This window comes from Thalassophryne amazonica, chromosome 2 (assembly GCF_902500255.1).
Source record: "Thalassophryne amazonica chromosome 2, fThaAma1.1, whole genome shotgun sequence".
Classification (NCBI taxonomy): domain Eukaryota; kingdom Metazoa; phylum Chordata; class Actinopteri; order Batrachoidiformes; family Batrachoididae; genus Thalassophryne; species Thalassophryne amazonica.
Window position 1 is genome coordinate 144,889,568 of NC_047104.1, and position 5,998 is coordinate 144,895,565.

General features: G+C 38.8%; 1 long non-coding RNA gene across 1 annotated transcript; it reads right to left on the reverse strand.

Annotated features, from left to right (window-relative positions):
• Window positions 1-2,534: 2,534 nt before the first annotated feature.
• LOC117503142 lies at window positions 2,535-5,723 on the reverse strand. The gene is made up of 2 exons (XR_004558497.1): window positions 5,647-5,723; window positions 2,535-2,653 (listed from the first exon to the last, which is right to left on the reverse strand). It is a non-coding gene; the product is annotated as an uncharacterized LOC117503142 (long non-coding RNA).
• Between the last annotated feature and the right edge of the window lie 275 nt (window positions 5,724-5,998).

The window sequence follows — 5,998 nt, forward strand, 5'->3', positions numbered from 1 at the left end:
TCAGGAAGACAACAAAGTCGGCTGAGTACGTTACCTCCTCGGTAGAGCGATATCTCGGCAAAGAGGTGGAGATGTCGTCTTGCTGATATACCACTGCTGATCAGATGATTGGTGACAGCTGTCGTAGGCGATAAGTGACAGCTGTCACCCCGGCTGCTCCTGTGAGGCGGCAGCACCCTCTGGTGTCTGGAGCCCGCACTCCAGACAGGGCGCCCTCTGGTGGTGGTGGCCAGCAGTACCTCCTCTTCAGCGGCCCACACAACAGACATCCTACACATGCTGTCTATTACAGTGTAGTTTAACACACTCTAATCAGCCAATCAACAGTAACTTTCTGCAAAGATATGTTAAGTGGATAACCAATACTAAATGCAAGTCTTTTCCTTTTATTGAGGTTCCTCAGTATGAAGGGAAATGAGAAAAGGATAATTATGAAGGCCAGAATCCACAAATGCACTTCATAAGTATAAACAAAAAAGTACTCCGAGAACAACAAACAGAAGACGTCAATATTAAATCTTCTCAATATGTGCTCAAGTCAAGGCCATACAAATCTCAAAGAACATGGACAGGGATTATTCTGACTGACTTCATGTCAAAAGCAGCTCATCGAGCAACTCTGTTGGAACAACGTGGGTATAGCAAAATTGATATTGGTAAAGCACGAGACAGAGCTCTAAATACTGACCATGCTTCTTTACTTAAGAAAAATCTAAATCTTCTTCAACATCTAAATTGTTTTTTTTCTACCCGCTATACTCCATTTACGGGAAGAATAAAAAACATCATTTATAAATATTGGCACATTCTGAAGAGTGATCCGACACTTAAAGACATCTGTGGTGAATCGCCCAAATTTATATTTAGGCGTGCATGAAATATTCGTGATAGACTTGTTCATTCAGATATGATTATTCCCATCTCAACTGCCTGGCCCTCCAGCCCACCAAAAGGTTTCTTCAGATGTGGCAACTGTGCACATTGTTCTAATTCCACTAATGCTTCATTTTTCTCTCATCCTCGTACTGTTGTGACATGCCCACCTCTTCCACAATTTCTCGGATAGTCACAGGACTGAAAAGCCACCGAAAGCCGTCTGAATCTTCCGAATAGGTGAAAGAGGTGGCATCATTTTTCGGAGTCCAGTATGTCCTGTGATACTTCAACGCGGTGGCACTTTTGCTCCGTCAGCAGCTTCGTGCCGAAGCCATCTGCATGAATTTCGCTGCCACTCTTTTCATGGCAGAGTTGTGCGGCCGTCTTTATACCGGTTGTACCGCTCCTTAATCTGTGTGATGCCATAGGATCGTCACCGAAAGCCGTCTGAATAATCCGAATGGTTTCCACCTGGCTGTCGCCCAGTTTCTGGCAAAATTTGATGCAGTCGCGCTGCTCCAGTCGTTCCATCTTTTTCTTGGAATGAAAAACGCAGAGCGCACGACACACACCTCACACAAACGCTGCTTACCAGGAAATGACGCAATCGACAGGCGTGAAAAAATTCACGCATGTGCACGAAGAATCAAGGTTTGCTCATGCAAGCACACGTGATTCAAATCCATTTTGAAAAAAATAAAAAGGGTCGGATACTTTTCTAACAGACCTCGTATATAGCATACCAGGTATCATGGATCAGTTTGGATATGTCAAAATACTTGCAGAGGTCATGTTGCCTTATGCTGAAGAGGACATGCCCTTGAAATGGGTGTTTCAACAAGACAATGACCCCAAGCACACTAGTAATCGAGCAAATCTTGGTTCCAAACCAACAAAATTAATGCCTCGCAGATGTGAAGAAATCATGAAAAACTGTGGTTATACAACTAAATACTAGTTTAGTGATTCACAGGATTGCTAAAAAGCAGTTTGAACATAATAGTTTGAGTTTGTAGCATCAACAGCAGATGCTACTATTATGTGAACACCCCCTTTTCTACTTTTTTTTATTAATAGCCCAATTTCATAGCTTTAAGAGTGTGCATATCATGAATGCTTGGTCTTGTTGGATTTGTGAGAATCTACTGAATCTACTGGTACCCTTGTTTCCCATGTAACAATAAGAAATATACTCAAACCTGGATTCATCTTTTTAGTCACATAGCACTACTATTATTCTGAACACTACTGTAGAAAGACCTGAAGTTAGTTTTGTATTTTGTGACTTTCATTGAAGTGAAAGTCTATTTTCATGTCATATTTCATCATTGAGGTGTTCTTAAAAAAACCTTCAGAAACCACATACTCTTTTTTCTGTCTTGATTGAATCTTTCTTTATCCTGCATAACAACACACTTGTGCTTTTAATTTGTCAATAATACCATAATACTGGGACAAATACACACTGACAACAACAATGATGAAAATGTGTTTTTTGATGCTGAACGTTTATTGCAGGAATTTAAAAGCTTTGCAAAGATTTATCTTATCTTTGAAAGGAAACAATGTGAAGCCCCCCACACACACACCACCATGTTTACTTTAAAGTTTTTAAATGTTTGCATAATATTGCCTGCAGTGAAAAACGGTAATGCGTCATTAGGCTGTCATGTGGACACCGACGGAAGGGGAAATTCATCAGTTGATGATCACATTCTTTTTTGACAAATAAAGGGTCTCCTCTTCAAGCATTGGACGTCATGCCAGCTTCCCCAAGCTGTAAAATATTTAACATAAAACATTAGTTTCATTTATAATCTGAACTATACAGGATAAACACTACGATTTTGCAAAACAAAATCAGAAAACAGGAAGAGATGGATAATGCAAAAAGAAAAAAGAAAAAAAAAGGAAAAAAGCAGTGATTATTACATTCATTTGACTTCTGACAGACAGTATGGAAACAAGATATTTCTTGTTTTGTGTGTTAATGTTCATTCCTGCATTTCAGAATTGTTCCGCATCACAAAAAGACAGGGGACAGGAGGAAAATAAGGCAAAATAAAGGCAAAAGGAGGAAAATAAAGGCAAATAAAGAAAGATGTGATCTCAAACAGGTGATGTCAACATGTGACTGTTATCATGATTTTGTACAACAGCAGCGTCCATGAACGGCTGAGTGTTTGAGGACCAGTGATTGGTGGAACATCTCCACATTGTCAAGAAACATGTTAGAACATGACTTAAATCTTTAAAAAACAATGATCCTCAAACAAATACTGGATGGGATGTGAATATTGCTTCATGAATAATTTCACGTTGCTAACTAGATCTAACATAAAGTGTCACGTCACCTCCCCTTTTAGTCATACTGTTTGTTGCAAAAAAGTCATATCTCTCAAGCGGGACAGCATCCACATGTTCCTCCTTTAACCATGTCTCTATAATTGCAATAAATCAATCAATCAATCAATCAATTTTTTTTTTATATAGCGCCAAATCACAACAAACAGTTGCCCCAAGGCGCTTTATATTGTAAGGCAAGGCCATACAATAATTATGTAAAACCCCAACGGTCAAACGACCCCCGGTGAGCAAGCACTTGGCTACAGTGGGAAGGAAAAACTCCCTTTTAACAGGAAGAAACCTCCAGCAGAACCAGGCTCAGGAGGGGCAGTCTTCTGCTGGGACTGGTTGGGGCTGAGGGAGAGAACCAGAAAAAGACATGCTGTGGAGGGGAGCAGAGATCGATCACTAATGATTAAATGCAGAGTGGTGCATACAGAGCAAAAAGAGAAAGAAACAGTGCATCATGGAACCCCCCAGCAGTCTACGTCTATAGCAGCATAACTAAGGGATGGTTCAGGGTCACCTGATCCAGCCCTAACTATAAGCTTTAGCAAAAAGGAAAGTTTTAAGCCTAATCTTAAAAGTAGAGAGGGTGTCTGTCTCCCTGATCTGAATTGGGAGCTGGTTCCACAGGAGAGGAGCCTGAAAGCTGAAGGCTCTGCCTCCCATTCTACTCTTACAAACCCTAGGAACTACAAATAAGCCTGCAGTCTGAGAGCGAAGCGCTCTATTGGGGTGATATGGTACTACGAGGTCCCTAAGATAAGATGGGACCTGATTATTCAAACCTTATAAGTAAGAAGAAGAATTTTAAATTCTATTCTAGAATTAACAGGAAGCCAAGTGAAGAGAGGCCAATATGGGTGAGATATGCTCTCCCTTCTAGTCCCCATCAGTACTCTAGCTGCAGCATTTTGCAATTAACTGAAGGCTTTTAGGGAACTTTTAGGACAACCTGAAAATAATGAATTACAATAGTCCAGCCTAGAGGAAATAAATGCATGAATTAGTTTTTCAGCATCACTCTGAGACAAGACCTTTCTAATTTTAGAGATATTGCGTAAATGCAAAAAAGCAGTCCTACATATTTGTTTAATATGCGCTTTGAATGACATATCCTGATCAAAATGACTCCAAGATTTCTCACAGTATTACTAGATGTCAGGGTAATGCCATCCAGAGTAAGGATCTGGTTAGACACCATGTTTCTAAGATTTGTGGGGCCAAGTACAATAACTTCAGTTTATCTGAGTTTAAAAGCAGGAAATTAGAGGTCATCCATGTCTTTATGTCTGTAAGACAATCCTGCAGTTTAGCTAATTGGTGTGTGTCCTCTGGCTTCATGGATAGATAAAGCTGGGTATCATCTGCGTAATAATGAAAATTTAAGCAATACCGTCTAATAATACTGCCTAAGGGAAGCATGTATAAAGTGAATAAAATTGGTCCTAGCACAGAACCTTGTGGAACTCCATAATTAACTTTAGTCTGTGAAGAAGATTCCCCATTTACATGAACAAATTGTAATCTATTAGACAAATATGATTCAAACCACCGCAGCGCAGTGCCTTTAATACCTATGGCATGCTCTAATCTCTGTAATAAAATTTTATGAAAATTAAATGAAAAATGTTTATTAGAACTCTTTAAACAGTCTTGAATTTTTGAAATATTATTAGTGAGACTTCTACTGTTAAAATGTATGATTGAAAATGTCCCATCTATCATAGAATAAATGTCTTAAGTATTGTGAGAAACAATGGTAAAATTACAGTGATAAATGCTTTGCATCCAAAAGATTTTGGAATGTGTTGAAAGCCTTTAATGCAGGGAAATACATTAGTAAAATAAAGTGAAATTGACAATAGGGAAAATCTTGGTCCAAACAGACTACAATAAAATAGAAGTCAAAGTAAATGGAAGGATCACTGCAATTTGTTTGTGATTCTGTTTTTTTTCTTCTTCTTTTTTTTGCCACATTAGGAACAGCCTGTAAACTAGTCACCAATTATAAAATAACCAGCATTTAATGTACAGGAAGTACATTAAACAAGGAGAAAACACATGACATTTAAATGTGAGTTCAAAGGGTATAACAAGTTTTTGCCCATTTTTACCAATTTTAGATATGCTAAACTGACTAAAACTGATTTTAGGCAGGTTTTTCTTTTTTTTTTTTTGGCATCATAGTGTTAACAGGTTTTAGACCATCACAAATCCAACCCTGACAACATGACTTCAGCTGTATTATCACTGTGGCAGTTGTGTTTGCACATTTTCCATCACTTGTTCAAACTCTGTCTTTACACTTGAAGATTATCTTCACATACAGAAAAGCCACTTCAATAAAAAAAAATAAATAAAAAATCACATTTTTCAATCTCTTCAAGTTAGAAACTGCTCCATTTCTGTTGAACTTACAATGATAGTTAGTCACCACGCAGTCCTGCTTTTTGGCCAAGTTTTTTGGCAGATCAAAAGTCCAGTGTGAGAACGTCATCTCTTGGTTTCCATCAATCCAGATGAATTTGTTCTAAAAGAGCCAATGATTCACACAACATCTTTAATTGTTCAGAAATGTTTCAGGTTTTTCTTTTTTGCAACCTTCCAGTGATCCAACTGTGAACCCCCAAACCATGAATCAGGAGAGGCTTCAGTCCCATTGTTAGGAGGGACAGCTGCCCTGTCATTAGGAGGAGGCTAACTAGAGCACAATAGGTGCTAATTAGAGCAACTGTTAGTCACTGCCAATAGCAATCTGCCTCTCAGTAGG